The sequence below is a fragment of the Giraffa tippelskirchi genome, chromosome 4, assembly GCF_054371585.1.
Source record: "Giraffa tippelskirchi isolate mGirTip1 chromosome 4, T2T-mGirTip1v1.2.pri, whole genome shotgun sequence".
NCBI lineage: Eukaryota > Metazoa > Chordata > Mammalia > Artiodactyla > Giraffidae > Giraffa > Giraffa tippelskirchi.
In genome coordinates this window covers 165612244-165630103 of record NC_137278.1, presented here as the reverse complement: position 1 = coordinate 165630103, position 17860 = coordinate 165612244, and the positions used below count along the sequence as shown (strand labels likewise).

General features: G+C 43.6%; 1 protein-coding gene and 1 long non-coding RNA gene across 6 annotated transcripts in view; one reads left to right on the top strand and one right to left on the bottom strand.

Annotated features, from left to right (window-relative positions):
• The window catches only part of CHST11 (carbohydrate sulfotransferase 11), a 340772-nt gene that overhangs the window by 5184 nt on the left and 317728 nt on the right, over positions 1-17860 (bottom strand). The window lies entirely within an intron of this gene.
• The window catches only part of LOC145547044 (uncharacterized), a 31882-nt gene that overhangs the window by 1829 nt on the left and 12193 nt on the right, over positions 1-17860 (top strand). Inside the window, exon 2 of the long non-coding RNA XR_014083488.1 lies at positions 8111-8201. This is a non-coding gene — a long non-coding RNA (uncharacterized LOC145547044). The remainder of the gene's footprint in view (positions 1-8110; positions 8202-17860) is intronic.

Genomic DNA, 17860 nt, shown 5'->3' with positions numbered 1-17860 from the left:
GCCTGAGTGGCATACAGGAAGCTGACCTTGCATTTCCAACTCTGAACCACAGTCTGTACGATTCATTTTAGAACATGCATGGAACAACTGGGAAGGGCTTAAATTAGGGACCTCAGAATGTGACCTTATTTGGAAATAAGTTTTTTAAAAAATACTTATTTGGCTGTGTCAGGTCTTAGCTGTGGCATCAGTTCAATTCAGTCACTCAGTCGTGTCTGACTCTTTGCGACCCCATGAACCGCAGCACACCAGGCCTCCCTGTCCATCACCAACTCTGAGTCCACCCAAACCCATGTCCATCGAGTTGATGATGCCATCCAGCCATCTCATCCTCTGTCATCCCCTTCTCCTCCTGCCCTCAATCTTTCCCAGCATCAAGGTCTTTTCCAATGAGTCAGCTCTTCGCATCAGGTGGCCAAAGTATTGGAGTTTCAGCTTCAACATCAGTCCTTCCAATGAACACCCAGGACTGATCTCCTTTAGGATGGACTGGTTGGATCTCCTTGCAGTCCAAGGGACTCTCAAGAGTCTTCTCCAACACTACAGTTCAAAAGCATCAATTCTTTGGCGCTCAGCTTTCTTTATAGTCCAACTCTCATATCCATACATGACCACTGGAAAAAACCACAGCCTTGACTAGACGGACCTTTGTTGGCAAAGTAATGTCTCTGCTTTTTAATATGCTATCTAGGTTGGTCATAACTTTCCTTCCAACGAGTAAGCGTCTTTTAATTTCATGGCTACAGTCACCATCTGCAGTGATTCTGGAGCCCAGAAAAATAAAGTCAGCCACTGTTTCCCCATCTATTTGCCATGATGTGATGGGACCAGATGCCATGATCTTCGTTTTCTGAATGTTGAGCTTTAAGCCAACTTTTTCATTCTCCTCTTTCACTTTCATCAAGAGGCTCTTTAGTTCTTCTTCACTTTCTGCCATAAGGGTGGTGTCATCTGCATATCTGAGGTTATTGATATTTCTCCCAGCAATCTTGATTCCAGCTTGTGCTTCCTCCAGCCCAGCATTTCTCATGATGTACTCTGCATATAAGTTAAATGAGCAGGGTGACAATATACAGCCTTGACGTACTCCTTCTCCTATTTGGAACCAGTCTGTTGTTCCATGTCCACTTCTAACTGTTGCTTCCTGACCTGCATACAGGTTTCTCAAGAGGCAGGTCAGGTGGTCTGGTATTCCCATCTCTCTCAGGATTTTCCACAGTTTATTGTAATGCACACAGTCAAAGGCTTTGGCATAGTCAATAAAGCAGAAATAGATGTTTTTCTGGAACTCTCTTGCTTTTTCGATGATCCACCAGATGTTGGCAATTCAATCTCTGGTTCCTCTGCCTTTTCTAAAATCAGCTTGAACACCTGGAAGTTCACTGTTCATGTATTGCTGAAGCCTGGCTTGGAGAATTTTAAGCATTACTTTACTAGAGTGTGAGATGAATGCAATTGTGTGGTAGTTTGAGCATTCTTTGGCATTGCCTTTCTTTGGGATTGGAATGAAAACTGACCCTTTCCAGTCCTGTGGCCACTGCTGAGTTTTCCATATTTGCTGGCATATTGAGTGCAGCACTTTCACAGCGTCATCTTTCAGGATCTGAAATAGCTCAACTGGAATTCCATCATCTCCACTAGCTTTGTTCGTAGTGATGCTTCCTAAGGCCCATTTGACTTTACATTCCAGGATGTCTGGCTCTAGGTGAGTGATCACACCATCGTGATTGTCTGGGTTGTGAAGAACTTTTTTGTACAATTCTTCTGTGTATTCTTGCCACCTCTTCTTAATATCTTCTGCTTCTGTTAGGTCCCTACCATTACTGTCCTTTATTGAGCCCGTCTTTGCATAAAATGTTCCCTTGGTATCTCTAATTTGCTTGAAAAGATCTCTAGTCTTTCCCATTCTATTGTTTTCCTCTATTTCTTTGCACTGATCGCTGAGGAAGGCTTTCTTATCTCTCCTTGCTATTCTTTGGAACTCTGCATTCAAATGGGTATATCTTTCCTTTTCTCCTTTGCTTTTCGCTTCCGTCTTTTCACAGCTATTTGTAAGACCTCCTCAGAGAGCCATTTTGCTTTTTTGCATTTCTTTTTCTTGGAGATGGTTTTGATTCCTGTCTCCTGTACAATATCATGAAACTCCATTCATAGTTCATCAGGTATTCTGTCTATCAGATCTAGTCCTTTAAATCTATTTCTCACTTCCACTGTATAGTCATAAGGGATTTGATCTATGTCATACCTGAATGGTCTAGTGGTTTTCTCCACTTTCTTCAATTTCAGTCTGAATTTGGCAATAAGGAGTTCATGTGCAGTCAGCTCCCAGTCTTGTTTTTGCTGACTATATAGAGCTTCTCCATCTTTGGCTGCAAAGAATATAATCAGTCTAATTTTGGTGTTGACCATCTGGTGATGTCCATGTGTAGAGTCTTCTCTTGTGTTGTTGGAAGAGGGTGTTTGCTATGACTAGTGCGTTCTCTTGGCAGAACTCTATTAGCCTTTGCCCTGCTTCATTCTGTACTCCAAGGCCAAATTTGCCTGTTATTCCAGGTGTTTCTTGACTTCCTACTTTTGCATTCCAGTCCCCTATAATGAAAAGGACATCTGAAAAGGACATCTTTTTTGGGTTGTGGCGTGCGTGTGTGCTAAGTCACTTCAGTCATGTCTGACTCTTTGCCACCCTATGGACTGTAGCCCACCAGGCTCCTCTGTCCATGGGATTCTTCCGGCAAGAATGCTGGGGTGGGTTGCCATTCCCTTCTCCAGGGGATCTTCCCAACCCAGGGATTGAATCCACGTCTCTTATGTCTCCTGCATAGGCAGGAGGGTTCTTTACCACTAGCACCACCTGGGAAGCCCAGTTGTGGCATAAAAACTCTTAGTTGCAGCATGTGGGATCTAGTTCCCTGACTGGGGATTGAACCTGAGGCCCCTGCATTGGGAGTGTGTAGTCTTAACCACTGGATCACCAGGGGAGTTCCTGGAAATAGGTCGTTTTTTTCTTAGATGCAATTCAACTGAAGTCATACTGAGTTAAGGTGGTTTCTAGTCCAATGACTAGTGTCCTTACAAGGAGAGAATGCAGAGACTCAAAGACACAGAGAGAAGGCCATTGTGATGGCAGAGGCAGAGGCTGGAGTGATGCGTCTACTAGCTGAGAGATGCTCAGGATTGGCAGCCACAACCAGAAGTGGGGGAGGGAAAGGAAGGGTATACCCTAGAGCTACCAGAGAGAGGACGGCCCTGCTGACACCTTGATTTTAAACTTCTAGCCTCCAGAGCTGTAACAGAATAAATTCCTGTTACTTTAAGCCAGCAAATTTGTGCTACTTTGTTATGGCAGTCTTAGGGAATTAATACAGGAGCCAAGCCTTCAGCCTATGACTTTGAGCAAATTGATATAAAATATAAGTGTATAAGAGTGGGTAATGTTATACATGATCATATTTTTACATAGAAGAGTAAGAAAAGAGTATCAGAGCACTGAATAGAAAGTGGGTGAGATCTAAAATCAGAAGACCTATGCAAGACCCTTAACTTTTTAAGCCTCAGCTCTATTATTTGCAAAATCGGAACAGTGCCACCTACCCTGCAGGAGCGATGATTAAACAAAGTATGGTTCAGCATTTAGAAAATAAGATCAGGTCTAGTTCAGGTACAAGGTAGGGTACCCAGGGGCAATTCATTCTTTATGAAAGAAGAAAAAAATTTAAAAAACCAGGCCAGAAATTTCAAATACAAATTTCACCAGCTCTATGATTTTTGTTGCAGGTCAACCCTAGGTCATGAAGTTCAATTCATATTTATTTTGAACAGTAAAACTCTGACTTTTGCACATCCTGACTTCTGAGCAGATGTATTCATCACCTTAAGAAGAGCATTCATGCCACTTAAAAAAACAAATAAAACTGTTCTAAAAGAAATAGAAGGAAAAGGAGGGGAAAAGGGTGCATCAATTTTGTCCATTTAAATCACTACTGGACAGGTTTGAAGGCAATGAACGGCCAAATGAGCAGAGAAACGGGGGCACTTCTACTTTCCCCTCAGTTGTTTTCAGTTGGAGACAATTTTGTGGCCGTCTGACTCCCCAGGGAGGCAGGGTGTCAGTTAATACTGCACTCAGGACCACAAAGCCATGAAAAATGGAAACTATACCATGGCGTCGTTTTACGTCCAATTGCAGAGACAGAAAATAACTCAAAGGGGCTTTGAAATGTGGTCTTTGCGGTTTCTTTCTTTTCCATTTCCTCCTCCTTCACGGCAGTCTAGGTGGCAAATGGCGCACCTGCTGCAATGAGGCAGCCCAGTTCCCTCCCAGGAGGACTTGGGGGCCCAGATCAAGAGAATAAGTAGACTCTCAATCCTGAGACACATTCACAATTGCTTCTCAGAGGAAAAAACTCAGCCAGGCCTTTAGTGTTGAATTTTTAAAATAACATGTTTTGTTTTTATTTAAACTTTTAAAAATGTATGGCTGTGCTTGGTCGTTGTTGCTGCGCTCGGGTCTTCACTAGTTGTGATGGGGGCTACTCTGTAGCTGTGGTGTCCAGGCGTGTCACTGCAGTGGTTTCTCTTGTTGCAGAGCACAGACCCAGTAGTTGTGGCACACAGGCTTAGTCGCCCTGTGGCATGTGGGATCTTCCCGGACCAGGGATCAAACCTGTGTCCCCTGCATTGGTGGCAGATTCTCAACCACTGGACCACCAGAGAGGTTCTTAACTTCTTATTTGAAAATGATTTCAGGCTAGTGTAGAATTATTAAGAGTATAATGTATAATTATTAGATGTATAATGGTACTAAAGCATGCACAAATATAAAAGTAGGTAGACGAGACCAAACGTTCCAGTGAACAACATTAACCTGACGGATGATGATGTTTTACTGGAACCAAAGCCCTGCTTGAAACATACAAGGTACCTGTTGTCTGTGCTGGGACAGAATCTTTGCAGAGTGGCATTCCTCCTCTATGCCACTCAATTCTCCCGCCATTTCCTCATTTCTAGTTACTATAAATTCCAGCACCCTGTAATATCACTTGTCCTTTACTTGGTCCAAATACACCATTTATTTATTTTCTGTCTCTGCCCATTTCTAATGAGCCCAAGACAATAAAAATGGAGCTACATAGTACCACCAAGGCCATCAATGAACACACATGCCATAATTTCACATGGTCTAGGTAAATGGGGGTGGCCCAGGGATAATCCAGAAATGCTTTAACTTTTTCAAAAATACAAATAAGAGTACAAAATAAAAATTTAAATTAATTCTTAGAACTTGGATCCCTGGGAGCTCTATCTGTGGACCCCTTGAACCTTCGTTTAAGAAACCTGGATTAAGGGGAGCCCTGGACGGGTCAGGGGGAGGAGAGGAATGCTTTGCCATCATAGCCAGGATGGAGCAGGAGAGATTTCGGATGGTGGCCTGGGCTGTTGCAGTTATCTCCACACTTGTTAGCAAGACCAACAGCAGGTTAGAAGTTGTAATCAGATAAACCACTGTTTCTAACCTTAAAGAAAATGCAGATCTGGTTATGTCACTTCCACACTTGTCCCTAAGCAGTTTCACAGGAGCTTTTGTAATGGTCCCAACTCTTCAGCAACTAATAACATTCTCTGAGTATCAGTTTGGGATCTAGTCAAGGGACCTACGGCTCTGGGACATCAGGAAAACGAGGGAGTAAAGAGCAATCTTTGGGGGAACAGTTCACTCCCTTGTCACAGACAGAAAACATGTGTCTTCTCCGACCATGTTTTATCAATTTTAAAAAGAGGGTTTGTTGTGCTGATAATTATCTGAGCTGCAAGATCAATCTCTCACTCTTTAACTCCCTTTATCTCCCCTCTTTGTTTTACTTTTCTCAAAAGTATTTGTAGAGACCATAACAAAGGACAAATGTATAGTATAAAATTGAAATAGGAAAAACAGAGGACTGTGATTAAGGATCTCCTTTGGTGGTGGGCTTCCTAGTAGCAGGGACAAAATGGGAAATGTGATTAAATCTCATTGCTTTTATTCTCAGAAAGGAGAATCATTGCTTTTATTCTCAGAAAGGAGAACCATTCCAATTATTTAGTGCAGAAGATGTTCTCAATCTTTGTTTTTGGCTATGCTGGGTCTTCATTGCTGCTCGGGCTTTTCTCTAGTTGCAAGGAGCGGGGGCTACTCTTTAGCTGTGGTGCATGGGCTTCTATTGCAGTGGCCTCTCTTGTGGAGTATGGGCTCTAGGGCACAAAGGCTTCAGTAGTTGTAGCACATGGGCTCAGCAGTTGAAGCTCCTGGGCTCTAGAGCACAAGCTTAATGGTTGTGGCTCATGGGTTTAGTTCTCTGCAGCATGTGGGATCTTCCTCAACCAGGGATTGAACCTGCGCCTCCTGCACTGGCTGGCAGACTCTTTACCACTGAGCCACCAGGGAAGTCCACAATCAGCATGCAAGATCTAGTTCCTTGACCAGGGATGGAACCTGGGCCCCTTGCATTGGCAGATTGAAGTCCTGCACAAGACCACCAGGGAGGACCCAGAAAATGTACTCGATCTTAAGGGACTCAGAAATTTGAGTCAAGGAGGGAGATTATTGGATTCAGTCTGCCCATGTTGGCATATTCAGAGGGTCACTTTCTTCACTGGATACTAGTATCATGCCTCACTACCACCTGTGTCTACAGGGTGTTTTAGCATTCACAGAGCATGTTCACACACTGTCCCACTTAAAGGTCCCACTGGGACTCTTCCAGAGCCTATTAAAAGGAAGTTTATATTTAGCAGACCAGCCCAAGCTTCCAGCCACGTATCATCTTTTTCTGGGCTGGCTCCTGCCAGGTATTAACAATACTTCACATGAATGGTTCTCAACCTCGAGTATGCATGGTAGTCAGCCAGAGGGCTTGTTGAAACACAGTTTGCTGGTTTGCACCCTGAGTTGCCAAGTCAGTAGGTCTGGGACTGGGCCTGAGAATTTGCATTAAAGTTCCCAGGTTGTCAGTTTGCTGGGGCTGCTGTAACAAAATACCATTTCTGCTTAAGCAGCAGAAATGGATTTTCTGAGTCCTGGAGGTACAAGCAGGGCTGGTTTCGTCTAGGCCTCTCTCCTTGGCTTGTGTGTGTCTGCCTTCTTGCCGCCTTTTCACCTGCTCGTCCCTTTGTGCATTACCCTTTGCTATCTCTTCCTCTTCTTATAAGGACACTAGTCCTACTGGGTTAGGGCCCACCCTAATGGTCTCTATTGAATTCAGTTCTCTCTTTAAAGGGCTTTCCAGGTGGCTCAGTGGTAAAGAATTTGCCTGCCAGTGCAGGAGATGCGGGCTTGATCCCTGGGTTGGGAAGATCCCCTGGGGGAGGAAATGACAACCCACTCCAGTATTCTTGCCTGTAAAATCCCATGGACAGAAGAGCCTGATGGGCTGCAGTCCATGGTGTCACAAAGAATCAGACACAACTGAGCTCATACACACACACACACACACACACTCCTCTTTAAAGACTATCTCCAAACAGGGTTACATTCTGAGGTACTGGGAGGTTGGGACTTCCACATATCAATATTGGGGGTGGGCACAATTCAGCCCATTACACCAGGTGATGCTGATGGTCTGAGAACCACACTTTGAGAACCACATCTTTATACTATGAGGAAAGGACTGTAATCTAACATCTTTCACCAATTCATAGCTAGTCTTTTTTTTTTTTTTTGTAATTGGAGGAAAATTACTTTATAATGTTGTGCCAGAGCTAGCCTTAATTATAGAACCCTGAATCAAGTTTGTCATCTGCTGCCAAGCAACTCCTAGGTCTACCTCCAGCTCCAGCCTCCACTCCCCTCACCTCCCTTTGATCTCCCAAAAGTATCAATTAGGTCAGAGAAAGGCTGATTCTAGGAAACCATGGACATGACTACAGGCTCTGAGCTGTATCTTGCCGTTCTCATTTAGCTGTCTATTTTTAATTTGGACATTTAAAAAAGGCAAGTATAATTAGTTGAAGTACCAAATTTAGGGACTATTTGAAAAAAGTCTTTAAAACTTTACTATGTTTCATCTTTAAAAGGAAGGGAGGCTGGTTTCCCTTAAATTAAAACATCTTTTATGGTGTTTACAATTTCTTTCAGACACAAGAACCCAAATGGAAGGAGGAGCAGCTGGTCCATTTTACTGCCTTGAGTGGAGGAGATGCAGAGGAGTGGAAACCCAGAGAAAAAGGTAAATTTAAAGGCATCCAGAGAGTGCAGATCGGCAGAACCTGTCATTAACAACTGTCTGCTTGGACCCAGCCTCAGATTATCCACTTCAAAATCCTAATACAAGATCCCTTTTAGCATCTTGATGGCACTGCCATCATCCTGTTGATTTTATTTTTTTAAAATATTTATTTGGCTGTGCCGGGTGTTAGCTGGGGCACGTGGGATATTTGATCTTCATGGCAACATGGGGGATCCTTAACTGTGGTTTGCAGGATCTTTTCATTACAGCATGTGAGCTCTTAGTTTCGGCATGTGGGATCTAGTTCCCCGAACAGGGATCGAACCTGGTCCCTCTGCATTGACAGCACAGAGTCTCAGCCAGCTGACCACCAGGGAAGTTCCTCTGTTGAATTTTGGAATTGTGCGGAATGAGAGGAAAATCCAGTGATCTGATTTGCTGTGATTCTATTCTCTTTCCTTCATTACAGAAATTCCTATACTCTCACCTAAAAGGCTAGTCACGAGGAATCCGCGAAGAAACCACATCCATAGCAAAAAAGAGGCCCGAGTTTATACTGGCTACCACTTTTTGAGCCACTGTTAATCCTCACACTCTAGGGGACAGGTATTGTTAGTATTCCCAATTTATGGATGAGAAAACTGAGGCAAAGGGAGAACAGGTAACTTACTGAAGATCAGGGAACTAGGAGCTGGGGCTCGAATCCATGTAGCCTACCTATACTCTGAGCCCTTGCACTGTGCAGCCTCCCAGGACCTGCAGCCCTCCGGAGAAGTTACCATCTCCAGGGCAGCTGCTGGAGCCATGAGTCTCTGTGCTGGCAGCTCACAGGGGAGACTTAAATACCACTGAAGCTTGAGGGCCCCACCCTAGAGATCTGACGCCATTGCTTTGGGTGTGGCCAGCTCCCTGGGGATTCAAAAGCTGCCCAGGTTGGGGTCACTGTCTTAGAGGCTCCAGTGCTGGCAGCTGTTAACTAAAGCACAGGGTGGACTTGAGCGATGATCTGTGTGTGATCTTGGGCAAGTTTCACCTTCCTAGTCTTCAGATTTGAAACTGGGGGCTTTCCGTCCCGTAGGGCCAGAGATCAAAGGTCTAGAAGGCCATAATTCTGACGTCTTTGGCTATATCCTTAGAGAACTGCTAGGAGTTCTATAATGCTTAAAAACTTTTATGTTTAGAAAAGAAAGAAGAAAAAGCCTTTGAGCCTTTAAAGAAAGAATCTAGTCTGAACCTGTTGCAAAACTTAAAGGGTTTATGAAAGCAGTGATTTCACATTAACAGACATTAACATTACTAGAGAAGTTTAATTATAGCTGATTTATAATGTTGTATTAATCGGGCTTCCCTGGTGGCTCAGATGGTAAAGAAATCTGCCTGCAATGCGGGAGACGTGCATTCCATCCCTGGGTTGGGAAGATCCCCTGGAAGAGGGCATGGCAACCCACTCCAGTATTCTTGCCTGGAGAATCCCCAGGCAAGAGAAGCCAGGCAGGCTACAGTCCATGGGGTCACCAAGAGTTGGACATGACTGAGTGATTACGCACAGCACATACAGCAAAGTGATTCATTATCCATATATACATCCTTTTAAAATATTCTTTTCCATTATGATTTATCATAGGATATTGAATATAGTTCTCTGTGCTAGACAGGGGGACCTTGTTGTTTACTCATTCTATATATAAAAGTTTACATCTGTTAACCCCAGTCTCCCACTCCATCCCTCCTTTAGCCCCCTCCGCCTTGGCAACCACCAGCCTGTTCTCTAGGTTCACTGTTTCTGTTTCATAGATAGGTTGATTTGTTTCATATTTTAGATTCCACATATAAGTGATATCAGATAGTATTTGTCTTTCTCTTTGTGACTTACTTCACTTAGTATGATAATCTCCAGCTGTGTCCATGCTGCTGCAAATGGCATTGTTTTGTTCTCTTCTATGACTAAGTAGTACTCCACTAGACAGCATATTAAAAAGCAGAGACATTACTTTGCCAACAAAGGTCTGTCTAGTCAAAGCTATGGTTTTTCCAGTAGTCAAGTATGAATGTGAGAGTTGGACTATAAAGAAAGCTGAGCGCCAAAGAATTGATGCTTTTGAACTGTGGTGTTGGAGAAGACTCTCGAGAGTCCCTTGGACTGCAAGGAGATCAACCAGTCAGTCCTAAAGGAAATCAGTCCTGAGTATTCATTGGAAGGGCTGATGCTGAAGCTCCAATACTTTGGCCACCCCATGCGAAGAGGCGACTCATTGGAAAAGACCCTGATGCTGGGAAAGATTGAGGGCAGGAGGAGAAGGGGATGACTAGAGGATGAGATGGTTGGATGGCATCACTGACTCAATGGACATGAGCTTGAGTAAGCTCCAGGAGTTGGTGATGGACCGGGAAGCCTGGCGTGCTGCAGCCCATAGGGTCATAAGGAGTTGGACACGACTGAGCAACTGAGCTGAATATTCCACTACGTACACCACATTTTCTTTATCCATTCAGCTGTTGATGGACATTTAGGTTGTTTCCATGTCCTAGCTGTTGTGAATACTGCTGCTCTGAACATAAAGGTTCGTGTATCTTTTTGAATTATAGTTTTTTCTGGGTATATGCCCAGGAGTGGGATTGCAGGATCATAGGGTAGTTCTATTTTTAGTTTTCTGAGGAACCTCCATACTGTTTTCCACAGTGGCTGTATCAAACTTACATTTCCATCAACAGTGTAGGAGGGTTCCTTTTCCTCACACCCTCTCCAGCATTTGTTATTTGTAGACTTTTTAATGATGGCCTTTCTGACTGGTGTGAGGTGGTACCTAATTGTAGTTTTTATTTGCTTTTCTCTTATAATTAGCAGTGTTGAGCATCTTTTCACGTGCCTATTGGCCATCTGTATTTTTTTTTTGGAGAAATCTCTATTTAGGTCTTCTTCCCATTTTGGATTGGTTTGTTTTCTGTTGTTGTATGAGCTGTTTGTATATTTTTGGAAATTAAGCCCTTGTCAGTTGTATCGTTTGCAAATATTTTCTTCCATTCGTATGTTGTTTTTTGTTTACGGTTTCCTTTGCTGTGAAAAAGATTGTAAGTTTGTTTAGGTCCCATTTGTTTATTTTTACTTTTATTTCTTTTGCCTTGGGAGACTTACCTAAGAAAACATTGGTACAATTTATGTCAGAATGTTTTGCCTATGTTCTCTTCTGGAGTTTTATGGTGTCATGTCTTATGTTTAAGTCTTTAAGTCAGTTTGAGTTTATTTTTGTGTATGCTAAGAGGGTGTGTTCTAACATGATTTACATGTGGCTGTCTGACTTTCTCCACACCACTTGCTAAAGAGACTGTGTTTTTCCTATTGTCTACTCTTGCCTCAGGAAATTGGTTTCTTAGGATTTCAACTTGTCACTTGTTTAATTATAAGGACTGAATCGCTACAGGAGCTCACCCTACCTTTCCAAAGCAAAAAGAAGGAAAACATGCAATGGATGGGAAGGCTTTTGAGCCCTGGAAAGGGTGAGGCAGGGGTGCAGGCGACCCTGGGTGATTGAGGGCCTCTGGATGCAGCCTCCCAGGCAGGCTCAGCTGAGCCACAGGTGAGCTAAGGCGCTGAGCTGCATTTTAACCTTGGGCACTTTGAGGGCAGAAACAAGCAAGCAGAGTTGTTTTTTTTTTTTTTTCAGGCTAATGGTTAAGGTACGTCTGTCTCTTCTATGCTGGGTTTAAATTTGGTGACCGGGATTAGGGTCAGTGCCTACTCAAATGCCCTCCCAAGCCAGCAGGGAGTCCCTGGCCCACTGAAGGTGGGAGATACCACTTAAATCTTGGTCACATAGTCATGAGGGAATGGGGACCTAGCCTTTTGGGATGTTTCAAATTCTCAAGAAAGGTCAGAAAGCCCAATTTTATGCGTAATACGCATTCTCAAATGTTGGCTATAGCTTATTAAAAAAACACTTTTTTAATGGTGTTTAAAAAGATTTTTTAACTTGTTTGGGCTGGGTTTGCCTGAGGGCCAGCAGTCGGCGCCCTCACCCAGGCTTTTGAGGACAGTGAGGCTAGTAAGGAAGAGCCCTCTTCGAAAGGTGCCTCCTGTCCAGCTGCCCTGCTCAGCTTAGGTACTGAGAGCAACTGGGGGTGGGGGTGCAAAAAACCTCACGTGGAATGAGCCAGACTGCACAAGTTCCAGAATGCAATTAGGAAAGCTCAGGATCAGTGGTTATTAAGAGACGCCCCTGGAACCTCAGCGCTCCCCACCCCACTTTTCTTTGTAACACCTCCTTCTAACTTTCTGATCACTATTTTGTGTGTCCTACTCCCTTCTAGAATGTAAACTCCAGGAGAGCAGGTACTTCTCACTTTTTGTTCTTTCTTGTATCCTCGATCCCTGGCACATGGTAGACACTCAGAGTTCTGTTGAAGGAACAAACAGATGCATGAATGAATGAATGACTTGGGGGTGACAGGGATTTTAAAGGCCACAAAGTGGCTGCTGAGGCTGCATGGGCCTCCTGGTGCCTCAACCTGCAGCCCAGCCCATCTTCCCACGGAGGATTTCTGACAAAGATCCTGCAGCTGCAACACAAGAGCTTAGTATCAGCCCTGAGGCCAAGAGACCGGCAGCTGGGGTGCTCGGCGCTGGGTGGAAATGGGCTCAGGGTGCCTGCAGTGGCTTTTGATGCAGGGGTGAGGGGGGGAGGGAATCTGGCACTTTCCACCTGAATGGTGAGGCCAGGAAGCAGGAGGTGCGGCAGAATTACTCAAGAGGGTGCCAGTGCCAAGGGCCCCCTTTCAGCCTGACCAGATGTGGCTGGAGGGGGCTTATTTCCATCTCACATCAGCTGTTCAGGCTTCCGGAGGACTGGGCAGGGTGCAGGAGGGGCAGAGGGTTGAGGATGTGGCTCTTGCCAAGCTGGAAAGGCGTCCGATGAATGGGGGCCCAGAACTGGGACAATGGTAGGGAAGGGATGTGGCTCCCACACTGCCGGGGAGGGGGGGGGTTGGGTTTCCTGGGAAAGCAGAAGTCCGAGGGCGGGAAGAATGTGCACCTGCTGACCGGCACTTTGGGACCCTCAGAAATCACTGTTGGCTGGAAGGGCTCACCCCACCCCCCAGCCAAAAGTGATTTCTGGGGGCTGACAGCACCCCATCCAGATAGGCCTCCCAGGCCTCCCAACACTCTTCTGAGACAGAGGGTAGTGACCCCCGCCCCCAGTTTCTCCTTCTGGTCTCTCCCTCCTTGGGACAAACTGGCTTCATCAGTTCTCTTCCTAGACTCCCCAGGATGTTCTACTCATATTTTGCCCAAATCACTTGACCCCCTCAGGTCTTAGTTGTCCCATCTGTAAAATGGAGACAATATTAACAATAGTATCTCCTTCTGGAGGTTGTTTAGAGAATTCAGTGAAAGCCTACCAGGAAAGCACTTAGCACTGTGTACACAGTAAACAGTATCTCTCTTTATCATTTTAAATATTACAGAGGTGGCTGGCAGCACTGTGAGCATATCACCCTGCCTTCCTCAGCCTAATGGCACTTCTCAATCAGCAGTGTATGTCACAAGCACAGTGCATCTTTGGTGAAATGTGGATTCCTAGACACCACAAGAAGAAACTCTGACTCAGTGGGTCTGGCTGGCTGCCTGCCTGCTCTGGATGGCTACCCCAGGATGATTCTACCATGTCAGTTCCAAGGTTGGTGGGCCTGTGTCCCATTTGAAAACTGCTGATCAGACATTACTTTTACATGAACAGAATCTGCAGTGAACATCCAACACATTTTTCATCTGCAAAATGCCTGGCTCGGGGCGATTGAATATCTCACTGACATTGGTGACGGATGGAAAAAAATTGGAGGCAACTTGGATTGGCAGCTGTTAAGCATATTGGAGATCTGAAGAGCGATTTTCTAGCTATAGAAAGATTAGCTATTAATATGCATTAACAGACTGTACAGTATGCATGGAATTTCAGAGTCAGTGAACTGTGGATTGAGAGACAAGCATGTTTCAACAGGATCCCATTTCTCTATTGTTCAAAGGGTATGTTCTTGAGTTTTCATGTCTGCATGTTGTGTGTTTCCTGGTGAGGGCAAGGCTAGTCTTTCACTTAGGAGGAGAGGTAGAGGCAGCTCTGAGATGGGGCCCCAGAGGAGCTATTTCCACCACCTTCACCCAGGCTCTTGTGTGTCAAGCTCCTCTATCCCGATCATAATTAGAGCACCGTGAATGATGTAGGTTCAACTGACTTCCCTTCTCCAAGGCTTTTAGGACAGGACCTGGGTGTAGCTTTTGTCAAGTGCTCAATGCCCAATACTTGCAGGACTTAGAAAAGAGTAATTAGGGGGAGAAGGGGACGAGAGAGGATGAGATGGTTGGATGGCATCACCGACTCAATGGACATGGGTTTGGGTGGACTCCGGGAGTTGGTGATGGACAGGGAGGCCTGGCATGCTGCGGTTCATGGGGTTGCAAAGAGTTGGACATGACTGCAACTGAACTGAACAACATATTAATGCCTTTCCAGTACTAAGCCTTTTCCCTCCCTCAAGGATGGTCCATTTGGGATGCTAACGAAAGTGCCACAGAAAGACCATTTACCAGTTGCTTATGGAGAAACTTAAGAACGAGGGCTGATTCTCAGGTCACTTCTGGGGACATACCCATAACACAGCTGTACATGATGTCATGAAGTTCAACTAGGGGCTCATGGATGAATAAGATCCTCAAGTTAATGGCATTAAGGGTGGGCATGGCCTTCTTTCTGTAGATCTTCAGTGTACTTTCCCATCCCTAGACCTTGGATGGAGAAAGGAATGGCAACCTAGTATTCTTGCCTGGAGAATCCCATGGACAGAGGAGTCTGGCAGGCTACAGTCTATAGGGTCGCAAAGAGCCATATATGACTGAGGGACTAAACAAACAACAGAGCCCTTGAAACACAGCTTTAGAGTCAGAGAATACTTTACTTTGCGATCACCTGAGATCACATGCCGATTTTCAGGTGGAAAAACTGAGGCCCAAAGATGCTAATCCCCCCACTCACTCCCAGGAAGTGGGGAAGCTGGGGCTGGAACCTGAATCTGCTGCCCCTTTTTGCTGCTGGACTGTACGGCTAAAAGAGGAACTTTCTCATCCCATCCTCCCAGCAGCGTGTGTTCATGGCACAGGGATGGATCCAGGAACACAGTGAAGGGACAGTCAGCCCAAGTGTCATCTCCATGGTGCTAAAACATCTATGTGAGGTTAGAAAACAATCCTGCTTCCACCAACTTAGGAAGTCTTTTGGTAACACATGTAGAGTCATGGTCAGTGGAATTCCTGAAGCTGAACAGGAGCCCACCTATTTTACTATACACTATACGGACCATGGGGCTTCGCAAGTGGCTCAGCAGTAAAGAATCTGCCTGCAATGCAGGATATTTGCAGGAGACACGCGTTCAATTCTTAGGTCAGGAAGATTCCCTGGAGTAGGAAATGGCATTTCACTCCAGTATCCTTGCCTGGAAAATCCCATGGACAGACAAGCCTGGCAATCTATAGTCCATAGAGTTGCAAAGAGTCGGACACCACTGAGTGACTAAACAACAAATAGGGACCATGGCATAGATTCCCCTGGGCTGGCTTGATTGAAGAACCCATTAAAGAAAACTGAAGTAAGAACTAGGAAAAGTCTGATTTTTTTTTTTTTTAAGAACAGTAACTGCTGTTTGCAGATGACGTGATATTACACAAAATCGTAATGAGGCAACTAGAAAACTACTAGAACTCATCAATGAATTTGGTAAAGTTTCAGGATACAAAATTACCACACAGAAATCTCTTGCATTTTTATGCATTAACAACAAAAAATCAGAAAGAGAAATTAAAGAAACAATCCCATTTACTCTCACATCAAAAAGAAAATACCTAGGAATAAACCTACTTAGGGAAGCAAAAGACTTGTATTCTGACAACTATAAGACATTGATGAAAGAAATTGAAGAGGACACAAACATGGAAAGATACACCATGTTCTTGGATTGGAAGAATCATTATCATCAAAATGACTGTACCATCCAAGGCAACCTACAGATTCAATCAATTTAATCCCTATTAAATTACCAATGGCATGTTTTTGCAGAGACTAGAACAAAAAGTTTTACAATTTGTATGGAAACACAGAAGGCTCCAAATAGGCAAAGAAATTCTAGGAAGAAAAACTGGACAGCTGCATGTAAAAGAATGAAACTAAAACAGTCTCTAACATCATACACAAAAGTAAACTTGAAATGGATTAATGACCTAAATGTAAGACCGGATACTATGAAACTCTTCAAGGAAAACATAGGCAGAACACTCTCTGACATAAATCACAGTAATATCTTTTTGAATTCACCTCCTAGACTAATGAAAATAAACACAAAAATAAACAAATGAGACCTAATTAAACTTAAAAGCTTTTGCACAGCAAACTATAAACAAAATATAAAGACAACCTACAGCCTGAGAGAAAATATTTGCAATCTATATCACTGATGAGGATTAATCTCTAAATTATATAAACAGCTCATATAGCTCAATATAAAAAAAAAAAACCCAATCAAAAACTGAGAAGACAGACCTAAGTAGACATTTCTCCAAAGATGTACAGATGTCCAAAAAGCACATGAAAAGATGCTGATCATCACTAAGTATTAGAGAAAGGCAAATCAAAACTACAATGAGGTATCACCTCACACCCGTCAGAATGGTCATCATCAAAAAGTCAACAAATAGCAAGTGCTGGAGAGGGTGTGGAGAAAAGGGAACGCTCCTACCCTGTTAGTGGGAATGTGAGGTGGTACAGCCACTATGGAGGACTGTATGGAGGTTCCTTAATAACTAAAAATAGAAATATCATACAATCTAGCAATCCCACTCCTGGGCATGTATCAGGAGAAAACCATAATTTGAACAGATACATGCACCCTAAAGTTAACTGCAGCACAATTTACAATGCAACCTAAATATCCATTGGCGGATGGATGGATAAAGAAGAATTGGTACATATATACAATGGAAGTTATTTGCAGCAACATGGATGAAGCTAGAGATGATCATACTAAGTGAACTAAGTCAAAGACAAAAATCATAAATCAATTATATGTGGAATCTAATAAGATACAAATGAACTTATTTACAAAACAGAAAAAGACTCACAGACTTTGTAAACAAATTTATGGTTACCAAAGGGGAAAGGCAGTGGGGGCGGAGATAAATTAGGAGTTTGCACTTAACAGATACACACTGCTATATGTAAAACAGATAATCAACAAGGACCTACTGCATAGCACAGTATTCAATATTCTGTAATAATGTATATGGGGAAAGAATCTGAGTAAGAATGTATATATATGTATAAATATAATTGAATCACTTTGCTGTATACCTGAAAATACAACCTTGTAAATCAACCATACCCTAATATCAAATAAAAATTTAAAAAATTTTTAAAAATTTAAGAATGCAGAAAACTAAAAAAAAAAAAAAAAAGAACAGTGACTGGGCCAGTGGAAGAAGAAAATAAGTAACTCAATTTCAGGATAGAATTTTTACAGAAAATCAGTGTCTCCCTGATCTCATAAAATGAATACTCAACAAATATTGAGAGTATTTGGCTTCTTACCCTGCCTAAGAAGCCTAGGATGCTGCTCAGCCAGCC